The sequence below is a fragment of the Lissotriton helveticus genome, chromosome 7 (genome assembly GCF_964261635.1).
Source record: "Lissotriton helveticus chromosome 7, aLisHel1.1, whole genome shotgun sequence".
Taxonomy (NCBI): domain Eukaryota; kingdom Metazoa; phylum Chordata; class Amphibia; order Caudata; family Salamandridae; genus Lissotriton; species Lissotriton helveticus.
Window position 1 is genome coordinate 733,364,403 of NC_136068.1, and position 18,562 is coordinate 733,382,964.

Below are 18,562 nucleotides of genomic sequence, written 5' to 3' on the forward strand. Positions count from 1 at the left end.
AGGAACTTTAAAGCAACGAAAGATGGGTTGAGATAAGGAAATACTGCAGAAGGAACAACCGAGACAATAAGAGAATAATGAAGGGGTGTGAGGGGTGAAGCATGCAAAAAGACGTGCAAAATAGGGAATGAGAGAAGGAAAGGGTCCAGGGATACGGAGGCAAGATTTAGAAGTAACTGCAGAAAGGAAAATCAACAAGGAGTGGGGGAAAGGAGCAGTGGGAGCACATGAAGAGAGGACACGAGATGCCAGCAGAGCCGAGGCTGGGAACCCAGAGGCGGCCCTAAGGCTGGCAGCAGAGAGGGGAAGTCGGAGAGGCTGTGTGTGGGGAGAGAGGAACAGATGGCTGTGAAGCAGGGGGTGTGAAAGATGGGGGTGGGTGGGGAGCGTAGGGACGGCTCAGAGGCCTGAGGCAGAGCGCCCCATATGGAGAGGGAGGGGGGTGGCAGTGGGATGGTGATTGATGGGCGGGGCAGTGCTGGGGAAGCTTTTGATGTGGCCTGGCGGCCGTGGAGAAATGCTGCTGGCAGTGGGAAGGCTGGGCTGGGCATGCTCGTCCACGAGGAGTCACGTGACTCTCTTGTGCACTGTCCAAAATCCGCCGAATCCGCCTGTAAGGAAAGGAATTTTTTGGATTGACAACATTAGGTTCGAGTAACCTCGACCTAAAAAACCATGATTATGAAAGGGTATAGGTAAAGAGTCATAGAGGCTTCCAGTAAACAAAAGAGGTAACGAATAAGAGATAGAGAGATGAAAGATACGAAAATATAAGACCAAACAGATCTCCAAAAATTGGAAACTGAGGAACAGAGAAAAAGAAGATGCATAAGGCTAGCGTCAGAAGAACCAAAGGTCCAACAATTAGAATCTGAATCAGGAGAAAAGCGGGCAATAGAGACAGGAGTAAGATAAAGGCTAAGATAGAGAAAAAAACAGATTGAGTAAGAGAGGCAGAGCGAGAGATTTTTAAGGATCTAGACCAAAGTTTGTCCCAGAAGCAAATAGTCCATTCACAACCCAGATCAGAATCCCAGGAAAGTTCTAATTTAGATTTTACTCGATATGGATTGGGAGATAAGTAATATTTATATATAAGAGAAGCTTTAGGAAGGAAGAGGAGGAGTTTAAGAAGCGAGTTTTGGGCTTCAGTAGGAGACAAGGAGGGAAGAGAATAGTATACATCTAGAATAATTGCCATAAGGGTGGTAAACTTCTGTAAGAAGGAACGAGGACAGTGGAATAAGGCTTGAAATTCAGAAAAAGAGCATGGTGAATGGCCATCAAAAAGGTGTTTAACCCAAATGATGTTCTTTGCCCTCCAAGAATTCCAAAAAATGGGACTATTACTGAGAAGAATACGGGAATAATGCCAGATAGGAGAATCCAAGAAATCATCCAGAGAAAGGGGATTAGGTCAAACTAAAGGCTTCAGAAGGGAACATGTATGTCTAAAGAGGGGGAAGGATGTATGAGAAGTTTTAACAGAAAAAAGCTATTACTTCCTTAAGAGGGAACGGTAATATTAAGGTTTGTTCAATGGATAGCCAAAGAGGGGTAAAAGAAGAATGCTCAGAAATAAGCCACTTCGAGGCTTGACGAAGAGAAAAGGACTTATGATAAAGGCGAAAATCTGGAAAATTCACGCCACTATTAGATTTGGTCTTGCAAAGAGAAGAAAAGGGCAATTCTAGCTTTTTTATTCTTCCAAAGAAATTTAGAGAGACAAGAATCAATACGTTTTCATATATATGGCGGGAATGTGGACGGGAAGCATAGAGAATATATAAATTAAAATAGGGGCGATCATCATTTTAATTGAATCTAATCGACTCCACCAAGAAAGAAAAAGGGGATTCCAGGAAGAGAGTAATTTATCGATACGAGATAGAACAGCAGTCATGTTTAACTTAATCGAAGAGGCAATAAAGTTGGAGAACCATATACCTAAATATTTTTTTTTTTATCATTCCACGTAAAACCAGTAGACGAAAAAGAATGGGGAAGACAAAATATAGTAAGGGGAAGGATTTCGGTTTTGTCCGAGTTAATCTTGTAACCAGAGACTTTGGAAAAAGAGTCAAATTCGTGAAGCAAAGGAGAGATAGAGGTGTCAGGTTCAGATATAAACAAAATAATATCATCCACATATGAAGAAACTTTAAGTTGATGGTCTCCAAAAGAAAAACCAGAAATAGAGTCAGTATTACGGATAGAAGACAAAAATGGTTCAAGAGCTAGGACAAAAAGGAGAGGGGATAAAGGGCATCCTTGACGAACTCCACGTTGAAGAGGGAAGTAGGATGAAATAGAACCATTAACTAATACTGAGGCCTTTGGAGCAGAGTATAAAAGAGAGATAAGTGAAATTAATTTGGGACCAAACCCATGCCACTGTAACAAGGCAAAAAAGAATGACAAGTCCACTCTATCAAAAGCCTTTTCGACATCAACTGATATAGCCACAAGAGAAGTAGAGATAGAGGGAAGTTTGTTGAGGACATTAAGAAAAAGACGAGAGTTATCTGAAGTGTGCCTTTGACAATGCCACACTGTTCACCAATAAGGTGGGGCATGAGGGGATCGAGACGCAGAGCAAGCAGTTTAGCAAACAGCTTATAATCAACATTTACCAAGGATATCAGGTGATAATTCTTGCAATATTTAGGATAACGACCCTCTTTATGAATTAAACAAATTGTTGTCTCTTGAAAGTTACCTTCCGTCTTGCCAGCTAAAGAAAAGGAATGAAAAGGTGCTTAAGGTTTTGGCAGTAAAAGATCTGAAAAGTGTAGATAAAATTCAACAGGAAAGTCTTCTAGGCCAGGAGTCGAGTCTTCCCTTTACTAAGATAATTTAGGGTGTTGGATAATTCTGTAAGGGACAAGTCTGATTCAAGAGGAAGGAGATTAAGATGAGATGGAGAGGGGGGAGGAATTTTCTTAAGGTAGTCCTGAATGCTAGAAGAAGAAGGAGGAGATTCAGGGGTGTAAAGATTTTGATAGAAGTTTGAATTCATTAAGTATTTCTTGATCTTTGTGTAGAAGAGAATCATTGGAGGAAAAAATAGCATCTATGAGGGTGCGATCTTTACGTGTTTTAGAGATAATTTGCCAAAAGCTTCCCTGCTTTGTTACGACCACCATAATAGAGAGCGCTACTACGCAAAAGCACAGAGGACGCGTTATCAGTAGTGGTTTTATTAAAATCGAGTTTAGCTCGGATGAGTTCTAGAAGAACAGAATGTTTCGGAGAAGTATAAAATTTGTGTTCTAAAAGTTTGATATGTGACAAGTTGGTTTTACGTTGTTGAAGAAAGCGTTTCTTCTTTTTTGAGACAAAATCAATGATGAAGCCTCTTGCAGAAGCTTTAAATGAGTCCCATATGATATGTGGAGATGAGTTGGGTGTACAATTAAGATCAAAGAATTCAGTTGCAAATGAATGAAAGGAAGAGGAGAAGAGAGGATCTAAGAAGAGAGAGTTATTAAACCGCCAACAAGATAATTTGGGATGGGGAGGAAGCAAAACTAGATTAATTACTATTGGGGCATGATCAGAAATAACAATAGGCTCTATAGAGGAAGAGGGGAGATTTTGGGATAAAGGTTGAGAAAGAAAGATAAAGTCCCAACGAGAAAGAGAAGCGTGGGGGGAGAGAAAAAAGAGAAGTCCAACGAGTCAAGGTGGGAGAGTCTCCAAGAATCAATGAGATGTACATGAGAAATAGTGTTGAGAAAATGTTTGTGGGTCTTAGAGGGAATAAACCGAACTTGAGATTGGCGATCAAGAAATGGGTCTATAAATTGGTTGCAAATGCCTCCTAATATGAAAAAATCATCTTGCAATTAGACACATTTTTGCGTGACAACAGGACAAAAAAAACAGTCAGGATGCGTAGGACCATAAACATTATAAAAGGTTAAAGGAACATTATTAATTAACAATTTAACTAGTAACCATCTATCTTCAGTATCAATGTCTTCAGATAAGACCTTACAGTTCAATTTCTTATGACATAGAGTGATGACACCATTTTTTTTTATTAGTAGAAGGAGAGAATAATACTGTACCCACACGACCTCTCTTTAATTTTAACGCTTCAATTTCAGTGAGGTGGGTGTCTTGCAAAAGTACTAGATCAGGGTTAGAAGAGGTGAAGTGCAAGAGGATTCTCTGTCTCTTAATAGGGTTAATAAAACGTTTCACATTCCAGGAAATAACTCTGAATGTAAAAACAGTAAAGCATTATGCAGAACCAAATATGCATTAATAGAAAGATGAAAAAAGAAATGGATACCAAATAAGGAATGAAAAAAAGAGGTAGAAAAAGGGAAAGTAGGAAGCAAAGGAGAGAGAAAAGAAGAGACAGTACATATCCATAAAGGACGACTGTGAAGAAAATACCTGAGGGGAGCTGGAACAAGAGAAGTCTGGGGCAATGGCAACAAACGGAAGACGGGACGCCTGAACAGGGAATCCATACCACACCAGAACACATAAGAAAATGCAGACGGATCAGACAACCATAGACATGACAAAGGGAACCTTTATGAACATAAAAGGGAGTTGAGGGTATGAAAATAATAAGGAATAAATGGAGAACATATGTCAAAAGTGAACTGAGAACACAAACAATAGATATGAACTATAGAAATGGCAAGTAGAGCAGAAGAATAATAGTGGAGAAGGAAATGACAGAAAAGAATAAGTCAAGTGAAACAATAGGAGAAGAAGGACAGCCAATATAACATGAGAAAAGAAAACAAGGAAATATACAGTTATGAATGTGATACATATAATATAACAACAGAGAGAGATAATAGAAATATAAACATGTCAATCCAAATAACAAACAGGGAAAGATGAACAGGGAACAAATATAGACATGGACAAATATGATTTATATATTAACAATGCGATAACAATTCGAGTCCTGATAATATGAGTAAAGCATTAAGACGAGGAAGAAACAGGAATATATATTAAACAAAATTAAAATGCATACAACTGTGCGAACATTTCATGAAACCAAGAGAAAGATGAGGACAAATGTTAAATGTCAACCCAATGGGAGGGCCAGCAGAAGTGTCCATGTTGGTTGTAGAATGGGAGTGTATAAACGTCCTAAGTTCCGCAGGTTCCTCAAAGGAAAGAGTGCGATTTTGGAAAGTCACCTTGAAGATACAAGGGTGGAAGAGGCCATAGCAGGCACCCAAGGTGCGGAGTGGTGGACGAAGATTGAGAAATTATTTGCATCTGACAGCAGTGGCATTGGAGACATCTTGAGAAAGAAAAACCCTCTGACCAAGCCAAGAGAGCTGTTGTTTTGTTCGAGCTGCAGCAAGAACTGAGAGCAAGTCAGTATATTTCAGGAAAAGGATGATGACACCACAGGATCTGATTGAGGTGGAGGTTGAGGCTGAGGTTAAAGAAAGTGGAGGACGAGGTCAAAGTCTGTGAGCCCTTTGGGTATTGAGGGATGCTGATGGAGACATATCTAGTAGCTTTGGGATGAAAGCAGTAAAAAGGGCAACAGGGTAATCGCCTTCCAAGGCTTCAAGCAGACCATAAATACGAAGATTATTCATCTGTTGCGATTCTCCAAGTCCTCGGTATGATGCTGAAGCCTACGAACCTCTTTCCCCAATGAAGTAAGCCTCTGAGAGTCAACTTGAACAACGAAAATTTGTTGTTCCATTGTAGAAACCCTCTGCTTCATTAAGGACCATTTTTCCTCCAGGAATTGCGTTTTGTTATTTGTCTCTTCCATAAATGGACGTAATGCACAAATTTCATCTAGAAGTAATTCCATAAAAATAGGTGGAGGTAATTTATCCGGTGGGGGAGAGTCTTGTTTCAAGCGTTTAGGTGTTGATGTAGGCAGAGAAGTTTAAGGTTGCTGTGAGAGTTAGCTGCGATTAGAAGACACACCAGCCATAACTGGAAGCAGTGAAGAAACGTTGTTGATAGCTGTTGTGGGAGGTGAAGGGTTCACCACAGAGGAAGATTTGAGATTGAAGATGAATTGAGGTTTCCTTAATCTGCCCATAAACGAGTACCACTCTCACAAATATCAATATAAGATAACAATAAAGTTTTTATGTTGAAGAGTGCCTTCAATATTTGAAAAAATACTAAGAGTAGGAGAGTCTTTGTAATGAGAAAGACAACTGCAGAAGAATCAGCGTGTCAAAAACTGTTGAATAATATAAGGAATATTCCTAGATTTAATAAGGCATCCGGGCAAATCAGACAGTGCACTCTCAGGGCCATTGATGAAGAAAAAGCACAGAGTTTATGAAAAGAGCGCATGGAGAGCGGCAGCCAAAATGAGCATTCTAAAGTAATATGAGGGACAAAATGGCGGTCGCTATGAGGAACAGCGTAATGTGGCAAATAAACTCCGAAAAACTGAGAGGCAGAGGACAAAAAGCAGCTCACCATGTTTTGTAAGTGTTCCACCGCTGGCAATGTCCTAAAAGGAGTCAGGATAATAAAGGAGACGATGAAAGAGAACTCGCAGTGCACACAATGAACAAAATGGCGGCCGTTCTGCGAGAGTGAAGCAGCTTCGAAAATGAACAGAGAAATGATGAGTCGAGACCTCAAAAGCCCGACACCAGGCTCACTGTATGTTCCGGTGCTCCGACAGACATGGTCCGCAGGAAAAAGGTGCGAGGATACATACCCGTGGATTTTAGAAAGATCCGGTGTGACGGAGATCGGAGCACAGGCGGCCATCCTGCACGGCGCCGAGACCATGCCCACACTGTTAAACATTTTTAAAGATGTGGGAATCACACTTAAACGTGATTAATGCTAAAATATTTTGGGGACAATCTTTTTATTGAAAGTTGTCACAAATCAAAACAATGGGTAACAAAGGACACTATTAGCTTAAGAGTGCATCATCTCCATCACTATGAGTGCATTTATGCAACAGTAGAAGGCAGTATATTGGCATACACATAGAGTGGTAGTATCACCCAAGCCCAAATCAATGGGCAAGAGGGAGCATCGGGTGCAACTTCTATTCAAGTATCCTCTGGAAAGAAAACAGTAGTTACATATAAATGATAGAGGAACATTAAGGGTCGGGATGCACCCTACGAGGCCACATGAGTACAGGGGTGTTCTCAAGGTATGTAAAGGGGGAGAGTCCAGGGGGTCTAGGGAAAGAGGGAGAGGAAAGAGGGGGGCAAGGTGCATGGGGTCAGGGGGTCACCACTGTGGGGCCTGGAGCAGCTAAGTGAAGGGTTGGAGTGCCCTGAGCCTGGGAGGTGTAAATCAGGAGTGTTCCAGGCAGATAAAGAAGTTGAGCCGTGGTTGCCATATGAGGGCAACTTTATTGTCAGTGTGGGCTATCATGTGGGATAGGAGCTCCGTGGCCATCACATGCCCCAGCCGTGTGAACCACTGGGTCAGGGGTGGGGCGGAGGGTGCTATGAGCTGCTTGGTGGCTCCTAACAAATGGCTGACAAGGCACCAGTCAGTATGGGTCATTGCCTCCAGCTCTATGGGACGTTTGCCTAGGATATCTGTGTTATAGGAAGCCATGAGGGGAAAGCCTATTGTTCCTTTTATATGTCCAAGGTCTTCCTTCCAGTAAGTTGCTATAAGGGAGCATGACCACTAGATGTGGAAGAAGTCCCCGGGGCCCCACTACGCTGCCAACAAAGGTAAGGGGTGGAAGGATAGATTGCGTGCAAGTGGGTTGGTGTTTAATACCACCAAGTCATCAGTTTGTATGCTGTCTCGCGCTATGGGATGCTTCTACAGGTCTTAAGGATGTCCCTCTAAAATGTTTCATATTACTTCTGGGAGATGCCCTCAGTAGTGTTTTCCTGCCACTGCAATTGGTATAGGTGGGCCATGACCTTCATTGAGTGTTGAAGCACTCGAAAGGAGTGCAATATCAATTTCTTGATATGCTTTGATGAGTACCTCAAGGGGGGTGTAGTGTTGTGTCGCTCCCTGAAAATTTGAGGGGAGAAGTGCCCAGTGTCGGAGTTGACAGCATAGTAACCGATCAATGAGCTCAAAATAATCTGTATTTCCCTGTTGGATCTCAGCAGTGTCAACTGGGTCTCTGAGCAGGTGCGGGGGAAGCCCAGCGAGGACGGGCCCATCCCAGACCCAAGTGGGCATGGTCAGAGATGGAGATGCCAGAAATGGTAACAGACTACAGGTCGCGAAGCAGGGAATGGGTAAGGAAAGGGTAATCTATGCTGGAGTATGAGGCGTGTACATGCAAGTAGAATGAATAATCTTGCATGTCAAGGTATCTATAGCACCATACCTCTGCCAGCCCCAGGTCAGAGAGAGTCTGCTTAAGTGCAGCAGACATCGCCCCAGTACCCTATCTCGTACAATTACCAGTACTTGAGTGCAAAAGCCCAACTTGCTCATGCTCGCCACTCCCTCTGTTTTAGTTGAAGTGCGTGCCCTGTGGGGTGTCAGGTATTTCGGATAAGACATGAGGTGAGAGTCCTCGCACAGGAGCTCAGTCACCTGAAGGAACATGACATCAGGATCCTGCAAGAGAAGATGGTGCTATTTTTATCACGTCCTATTGGGCGAGTTATAGCCCCAGACACTGAGAGAGAGTGGTGTGTAGTATCCATAGTGCAGGGGAGAACGTGTCAGCTGTTTTGCCAGGAGTTTGCAAAGGGATATCGCAGAGAGCAAGCAGAGGACCTGTCCAAAGAGCATTCCATACCACTTAAAGTCTATGAGCTGGTGCTGAGGTCATGGCCAACTTCGTTTGAGGAGGTGGCCGTGGTGAGGTAGTATGAAGGTGGCATCAGGCTGGCAATATACTGAGGGAGTGCAACACAGGCAAGGAGGCCAGGGGAGAGTCTCTCCTGGGAGTGAATCCTACCTAAAGAAATGAAAGCAGACAGAGAAAAAACATAACAATAGGCCAACAGAGCCTAACATTTCCATTCAATTCGTGAGGTGACCAGCGCCCAGATACGCTGGCCATACTAGGGACGTCACTCGCCTAAAGGTTGAATCGAGTGGGGGAGTCTGAGGATAAAGTTAGCTCTCTGACCACTCCGGACCCTCGTGGCTGGTAGAGATTAAAGCTGATAATGGTTTAAAGCAAGGCCAGGTGAGTGCCCAAGACTCCCCATCCCGCAGGGCCGTCTGCGAGATAGACGAAAATCAAAGCACAAAAGGAGTCTGTGGAGGTGAGTCAGTTTGCATAGCCTTTGGAAAAGGAGCAGGGGCATATCCTCCGGCCAGCGCTGTGCGCGCAGCATGTATCTCGGGGGCAGAAGTCACAGCATGTGAGGAACAGTAGCCTTCTCCATCTGAGTTCAGGCTGGCATGGACAGAGGAAACTGACTTATGAAGATACAGTGGCTAAAGGAGTTGGGAAAGGGCCCCTTTCCATGTTGCAGAGGTCCTGGATAATGTCTTTTTTGGTTTTGCGAGAGGCAGGTACTTTGAGTTGCTTGTCTGACCTTTGAGATTTCACCCTGGTCCAGATGGGTTGTAGGGGTTCCCAGGAGGGCGAGCAAGGTGGGGTTGGGATTCCCTCCCGCATGCTTGTGGTTAATTTGAGGATCTGTTTGGCTTCTGCCTGGGAACGGAGCGCCCGGCGTTTACCCTCCCATGTGATTGTAGATAATTGCAAAAGGGTGACCCCAGTGTGATCATATGTGGAGTTCTTGCACTTTGTCGGTGGGTGGACTGATGTCCCTTGGGCAGGGCAGATTGAATGGCGACAGGTACTGGAAGTGCTGGACAGTACGGCCGTGAAAGATCAGATCAGCTTTGTTCCTCAATGCTTTCAGGATAGCTTTCTTTTGAGTAAAGAAGTCCTCATCTCTAATGATTGTGTGGAGCAGCTCGGCACTGAAGGCCATTATGTCAGTATCTTCATCACCCCTGTGTATGCCCGGAACCAAATGTTGTTCCTTCACCTTCTGTTTGCAAAGTCTTCCTGTTTTATCTGCAGTTCAATCTGCGGCTCCTCCAGCGCCGCAACCCTGTGCCATAGAGCTTCTTGATCCTCCGATCGGCGTCGACAGTGTGTTCCAAGTGATCTACGTGACCCATCCCCAGTTCAGAAACATAGCATCTAGCGTCCTGGATACAGGACTCAAAGTCTTTTTTTAGTCCATGTAGGCCTGAGATATAGGCACAGGAATGTATCTTCAGCAGTGTTGGCGAGTTCGGAGTCAGAGGATTCCATGACTACTGGGGGTGTTTTGTACCACATGGGTTATCTTTAAGGGGCCCTGTAGGAAGCTGGCTCTTTACATAGTGGACCAAAAAGAGGTACACTGTGTAAAGAGTCCATACAAACCCCAGATGATGCACCGAGGCGCAAATGACAACTCAAATGTTCTCTTTTGTGGTAGTGTGGGTGAGCAGTTAGGCATATTGGAGGGTAGTGCTAAGCATTTATTACTCACACAAAGGCAGTAAGTGAGACCGCACTCAATAAATAAATCCGACACCAATTTATAAAAAATAACACATACTTTTATATAAATTTAGATACTAAGATCATTGGAATCAAGTAAGTACTTTTTGAGATATAAATATTTACAGTTTTCAAAACGGACATTGCAATTTCTGGATCTGTAGTTGTATCCTATGGAGGAAAAACAATTACTGCATTTGGGCACTTAGCAGTGACTTACGGGACTGTTCTTCAGGACTTTAAGTGAGTATGGGGCTACATCAACAGGTCATCTCTGGAGGCTTTGGAGCATCCAGGTGCAGAGGTGTGTCACAGCATTGAGTATCCTATTCACTTCAATGGGAGAATGGTCCTGTTACAAAGAGACTGCAAGCAGGGACTGGGGTGGGGGACCAGTCCGGGGGAACCCACAGGGGAGCTCTTCCTTTGAGATCCTTAGGTACCCAGGGACACCCTTGGTCCACTTTTCCATTGGGCTGTGGCGCTCGGGTACAGTGGTGTCTTTTGGCTTTGGATCCGGTGCTAGAGTTTCTCGCTGCTGGAGGGGGCCTTAAAAAAGAGGCTGCAAGTCCAGTCTGGGTAAATCCTAGGATGGGCTTAGCTCTTGTGGGCATGGGGACCAGATTGACTCAATCACCTCCCTTGGGCTTGGGCCTAGGAGCGTGGGTGCATTGTTGCTTTGAGGCGTCGGGTGGCTGCGGTCACAGACTCAATCTTGGTCTTTGTTTTGCAGAGGAGGAGCAAATAGGACAGATGGGCCACTCACAAACTGGACCTCACTGTCCCTCAAGCCCCTCAACGTGCAGGTCAGTCTTCCTCAGCGTTGGTGTCCAGACTGGGCACAACAAGCCTTGGCTGCTGCAAGGGATCCAGTACCACAGGTATTGGTCCTGTGCAGCTCGAGTTGGTCCTTGTGTCCTCTCACTCAGTGGGAGGACAGATCTGACCTTCAGGAGCACCGAGTCCTCTTCCTGGGGAGCTGTTGCATCGGGCTGGCCGGGTAGCGCAACTCAATGGACTGCACCTTGCATCTTTGGTGCCTGTAGCTGCAGGGAAGTAGCTCTTCTACTGCAAGGGTGTTTCTTCAGGTAATTGGCAAAGCACTGGCAGCCCTCTGGGTTTCTTTGAGACTGCAGAATGGCAGGAAAAGTATACTTCTACGATTGTTGGGGGGCAGTGTTCAGGCTGGCAGGATTGGCACCAAGTCAGTAGTTGCTTCTCGGTTCTTGTGACAGGACACTACTTCATCCACTCCTCTTGCTCCATTGAAATCTGAAGTCCTGATATCAGGGGGTCCTCTAAATACTCAATTTAGGAGTGTTAAGGGGAATGTGGGGTAGTAACCAATGGGCTACTTACCCTGAGGTTACCACATCCCTTAGATGACCACTTCCTTTGAGGAGTGAGCATTGCCCTGTGCCAGAATTCCTATAATTCCACCACACACAATATAGTGGAATTTCTAAAGTTGTGTTCACATCCGTCTTGGTCACCCTAGAGGTGTGCCCAGCCAGGCAGTGCAACAAGCCTCCCGCATTGCTAATATTCCAGTCTGTCCTAAGGCCAGATAGCTCAGGGCATGAGCATAGGCATTCTCTCCTGTGAAGGAAGCCATATTCGCATACCAAAGGCAGTAGGCTCTTTGAAGCTCTCTGCCTTGAAATGTTAATTCACAGGTCATCCTGTGGGAAGGGGTGTAAACACAATCTGCCCGAGCAGGCTTTGTTACTGACTTACTGAGGGCAAATTCCCTCACCCCTGGGGTCAGAAACTGTCTGTGGTGGAAGGCTGGCTAAGTGCCCAGTACATACCTGGCTGCCCTGCTCATTTGCAATATTGAGTAATAGAACTAGACATCACCAGGGCATATCTGCTCATACAGATATGTACTCACATCAAAAATAATGCATCCTGCCTTTGGGCCCAAAAGGGGTGACTTACACATTTTAGATGCAGTGACTTTGGCATGACACTTAGGAATGTGTCATATCATGATATCACTCATGGTTTGCACCATGTCACACAGCCTGCAATGGCATTATGTGTGGAATTTGTATGTGGGTCCCTTAGAGTGGCATGATTTGATTTATAAGATTTATATAGCGCTTGAATGCCCAGTGACGTCTACTAATCAGAGGAGAAGATAATGCTGAAATATGATAACTCTAAGATATGCTGCAGCAGTTAGGGACTCTCTTCAGTACCCTTGCCCTAGATACCTTGGGTACCATTTACAAGGGGCTTACAGGTGTGCTAACGTCCTTTGCCAATTGTAGCACAACTAGACAACACCTTGTTTTAGGGAAGGAGCACTGTCACTGAGGTCTGGTTAGCAGGTCTCAGGACATTGTCAAAGTCGAAAATCTAGTAGCTAAAAATGGGGCATAATGTGAGGAGGAGGTTACTGCAACAAGCTCAGTTCTCTACAGCCCCAAGCACTGCTTCCTTGGTAGATTTGCCACGTGGCAGAACAAGCAGCCTCCTTCAGAGTGTCCGAAATGTACAGTTACAAGCAGATGAATAGTCAAGGTCTTTCTGGGAGCGCAACTTGGCTGAGTGGTTAGCCAACAGGACTGATCAATTCTGTGAGGGCTGTGCATTGGCCCTGTAGGACGCTCCATGAAGAATTCTCTGGCAGGCAAGAAGGCACAGGTGGGAGGAGCCCCCTGTGGACTGAACAAGGGTCAGGGAGGCGCAAGAACCACCCTCCAGGCTACCACAGCTCTCAAAGGATCCGGATGCAGGTGAGTGCTTACACCCCTAGAGTGCACCCCAGGGCCACCTCCATCAGCTACTCAGAGTAAAAGAGAGTGTTAGGGACCCCAGAGTTGTAACAGGAGAGTGTGTTGGTAAATAGGGGCCCACCAGCAGGCAGATGAATCAAGGGTGAGTGCTCATGAGCTTCCATGCGGTCCCAAAAACCGGGTCTCCTCACCTCCAACACCAAAGCAGGAGGAGAAGCAGGAGAGGTCTGTGGTGATCTCTCCCAACTTGAGGGAGTGGTTGTTGCAGTGCCCCTCTGAATATTGTGCAGAAAACAGGGTACCTCACAGCCAATGAATAAATGTCCGCCTGGGAGTAGGCGAGGACCGTGTAGCAGAGGCAGAGATGGGTAGCCCAGGCCCAAGGCTATCAAGGCTGCAAAGAGGCCACTGCTGCAGGCCCTAGTCCCACAGAGGCCAGGACGGTAATGGCGATTTTTAGGGGGGCCTAGGAAGCAGAGCCAGCGCACCCAAAGTCTCAAATCCTCTTGTTGCTGGCCAGTCTGGGAACAGCTATGGTGTGTGCTACGGCGTCCCAAACATCACAACGATCTTTGGATAGGTGATTGAGTCCCTAGGTTACCCTGAACATTAGATGGGTTGAACATTTCCTGTTACCTCTGTGGCATACCTCTATTACAGAGTAACCCTTTGTGGCCCCCTTGGTACTGGTGTGTTGATATATTTCATTAGCTAATAATGCCTGCAGTGGCTTACCTAATGCTCACATTAACCAGAAGCAACCTTTGAGGCGTACTAGCACATTCCTTCAGTGTTTTTCTCCAAACATTTTGCTTGCCTGTACTCTGTTTTTACCTGATGTAAACAGTGGCAGAACCCAGACACATTGAGAATCTTGTATGCAAAATCAAAGGAGAGAGTTAGGGAAAACACATGTAAAATGTGTAGCGGGAACTCCTGGTCCCCTGTACTAAATAATACCAACAATGGAGGAGTACCCCCTATGCAACAGTACAGAGAAAGTCCTCTGTTGTTTAGAGCTTAGTGCTCGGGTTTGCACTATGTGCCCCAACCTGTTACTGGACAGTGAATGTCCTCTTAGAAGACCCCTCACTCTCCAACCTAGTTGGAGACATGCTTCATCATCGGGGTCCCACCCCGTAGGCCGAATGCCCACAGGGTGTGCTGCGACACCTGACTACAGTGGAGCGGGTTTTTTTCTTTTATATGTGCATAAGATTTACAGTGAAAATGTATTAAAAAGGGTGCCAAAACTACTCCCTACAAGACTTTATTCTTGAGTGCTTGGACTCCTGGATAAAAGCAGTGTGGCACCTGTGCCTGATTAGGTAGGCTTCGGTGTCTCAAGAAGTGTACTGATTTAAAAATAGCGTAGTGTGCTATGTGAAAGAGAAAAAGAAAATAAGGTCTACATGTTTCAATCAAAATATAAGTGTAAGGTTTTCATCAGGACCGTGCTGATTGAACTGGGTGGTCCGCACACGCTAAGGTGCGCCCTAGCCCTCGCTCAATATTCAAGATCGCAAAAATGCGATCAAGTGTAAAAAGGTGTGTCTCTTCCTCATTCAGGAAAAAACCTGTAAGAGAAAGTGGGGAACAACCCTGTTCCCCACTATCTCTTACAGGTTTCACATAGCACAATTAATACATTTTCACTGTAAATCTTATGCACATATAAAAGAAAAAAACCCGCTCCACTGTAGTCAGGTGTCGCAGCACACCCTGTGGGCAATCGGCCTACGGGGTGGGACCCCGATGATGAAGCATGTCTCCAACTAGGTTGGAGAGTGAGGGGTCTTCTAAAAGGACATTCACTGTCCAGTAACAGGTTGGGGCACATAGTGCAAACCCAAACACTAAGCTCTAAACAACAGAGGACTTTCTCTGTACTGTTGCATAGGGGGTACTCCTCCATTGTTGGTAACATTGAGAATCTTGCCTGCATTGTTCTGGTGCCTCCTATAAAACATCTTGTCCTGATGATGACCCAATTCTAATTAATTTTGCAATATAGGTTGAAACGTCAACAAAACAAAATGTGGAGTGTGTTTTAAGTTGATTGTGGATTTCTGACACTTGTACTATGAGTGTTGTTTATAAAATCACAAGATCCCTAAAAGTCACGTGAAATTTACTGCCTTTTAAAAAACACTGGTGCACTTTATGCTCACTTTATTCACTTGCACTGTGCCGTCACTAAATAGGCGCACCTAAGATAACAAATTGAAACTAAGAGGTTCTTTGAATCGTGAATTGTTTTTGAATCAGCCTTGTTTGTCTGAATGGAAATAAAATGCATAAAAAACCTTACCTGTAGGTAGGGTTTTATGTGACTACTGCTGTGGAAGTCAAGGGCTACACTTGCTCCGTTAGGTCCCCCTCCAGAGGTCAGTCTATTGTGTGGTGGCCGAGCTACTCTGTGGGTGCTCCTCTGGCTGGGGCCCAGATGGCGTGGGACAGGTAGAAGCTCCACCCAGGGCTGCCGCAGGTTTAGCAATAAACAAGACCCCGGCAGTCAGCACACCAAGCAATCTTCAGCGATGTCGGGCCAGGAGGCGTGGTAGGCTTCTCACGCTGCTGGGAGTCGTACCTTCTGGTGCGTGAGTCTCTGTGGGCGCAGGTTATCGGAGGGATCTCAGGCAGCAGGGAGAGTGAGGCTCACCCCCCTGCTTGTGGTCCTGCCTGGGAGAGGGATCCTGACCAAGTCCAGGGTGGGCCCAAGCGGGCGCCTCAGGGGTCCGGGTGTTCCTCATGGATCAGCAGCCTGACAAGTCTGGCCCACGTCCCGGCCCCTCAGCCTTCTGCCACTAACCCTCAGTAGGCGAAATTGCCACAGTCTCAGCATGCACCAGTAGCTGGTATGTGTCCCCAATGACCGCAGTTCTTCAATTCTGCAGAGGAAGGTCACAGGAAAGATGGCAGTTTTGTTGTGCTCTAGCACACTGGATTCGTTGGGAGCTTCTCCCCTAAGACAGGGGAAGAACAGCAGAAGGTTCCTCACTTTTCAGCAGTACAGGTGATCTCCTGGTGCCGTGGATGGTGCTGGAAAGCTGGCGAGAGTCTGTTGTAGAGACAGAATGCTTCACACTCCATGCTCATCTAGGCCATGCCCCATAAATACCAATTTCTATCAGATAAGTACATCACTTGGGACATCACTTGGGACATATCATCATGACTTTAGGAATTAAACCCACATTTTCATTCACGCTTGCTATTATGGAGGTTGGACCTCCACAAGACAAAGACACTCTATGATCATTCCTAGGAATGAGTGAGTATTACTTCAGGTTTGTTTCAGGATATGCCCAAGTGGTCCAACCCCTATGCAATGTTTTAAAAAAAGGAGTAACATTTAAATGAGATGTCATCACTGACAAATTTTTCAGAAAATTAAACAATTAATTATCGATGCTCCTGCCCTATTACCTTACACATCTGGTCAAAAATGTTTTATCACTGTAGATGCCAGTCAGTATAGTCTGGGTGCTGTTTTGTTTCAATGGGTATAAGGAAGGGAGCATACTATTGCGCTTGCATCAAACAGTCTGAAAGTGTCTGAGATTTTGTAACAGATAATCCGGTATAGAATTGAACGCTCCTTTTCATTTGTTATTTCTACTAGCAGAGTGTTCAACATTTAAGAAAACGTCGTCGGAATTACTACCGGTAGATTTAAGGCAAAATAGAGGTTGAGCGGAAGCATTATGATTTTCGATATGGCAAGGCGTCCTGCTACAGAAAGTGGGAGTGAGGTACAGAAGGTGATTTGGGAGTGTATGGAGGTTATTGCTCTTTGGAGGTTCCCTTCCAGGAGATCCCTTGGGTCCTATACACCTGGATTCCCAAATATTTGAATATACCAGGAGCTATAATGGCACACACTTTACATCTGCACAAATTAATAACTTTATTGTGTCTCGTCACATCAGACTTCTTAGAGTAGCTCTTTATTTACCATCATCCAATTGTCTTGTGGAATAGATTAACATGTTTTTGAAGGAGGGGATACCAATAGCTTTGGCCATCAATAAACCTGTGGAAGATATTTAGGTCGAGCCTCGACAGGGCTTGCGCTGTCTGCAAGACCTGTTGTATCTACTCTGTGGGCTTTCGGCACATCAACTGATTGCCATTGGTTGTTATCTGTGGCATTCAGAAAAATGCTGGCTTGTTATTGGTTCAGTTGTGTAAATGTCCCTCCTTTGTGTTATTAGTCCCCTCCCAGGCGAGTTCACTAAGAGAACATTTTGGTTGGCCATCATACTGTCTCCTCCTGTCTGGGCATTGCAGCATTATACACAGCTTGGTTCCCTCCCACGTTACTGCATTACTACATTACTAAAGATGCTAGAGCACCTTACATCAAGTTACTGAGATACGGAAATGTGGAAACAGATTTAAAACTGTAGGGGAAAGGGTTTATATAAGCGCCGGAATTTCTTGGACATGAAGTGGTGATTGAGGAAAGAACTTATACGTTATACACAGAAGTACTCAGATTACATCTGCAATACACTACTATAATGCTTTATTGGGGTGACACAACATATATTTATTGGCACCATGTTTACACTGCTTATGTGCATTAAAGGAAGAATGGTCCTTGGCAGCATGGAAATGCACCAGGGACTATTTTATCCTTAAAATAGAGACTGCAAAACTACTAGCTGACGACCTAATCGTAAAGATCACCATTGCTGAAGGTGCTTTAAAAGCAAGTATCCTGATTTTAGCATACAAAAATAAGTTGGCTGAAATAAACAGTGAAATCACTAAACAAAAAGACTTCCTTATGAAACACAAAATAACAAAGTTTCAAAAGGATATAAAAAAGTTCAGTAAAGAAAATGTCTATCCCTACTTAAAAGAGGACTTCCAACCCACAAATAAAGATGTATCAGCTGATGAACGTCAGCCATCAAGGAGGAGAGGTTCCTCTAATAGCAGTAATACCAGCTCAGATAGCTCGGGAAGTAATGACGGAAGAAGAGGGCCCCGACCAGCCATGTTTGGTTATGGAATTACCTCTTTTTAAGGGCCAAGGATGTGGCAATATCCCTTGCTCCCACAAGGCCAACAGCAGCCCTTCCCTCCCTGCAGGCCCCATTCTTGAGGCAGATGTTGGGGCAGAGGAAGAGGGGGAGGGATAGCAACAACAGAAACAGGTTCAGTGGCAAGCCACCCCCACTTCCACCCATGCAACTCAGGAGTCACATAGGGATGAAAACCTTTTGGCAATCTCTCTTCCAGAACTCTTAAAGAAACAGATAATAAGGCTCTGGGAAAAGGCCTGGGTCTTGTACTCACACCAGTATTGGACAAATTCAAAACCAATTGTAAATTACGCAACTTTTTTCATAAAATATGATTTAAA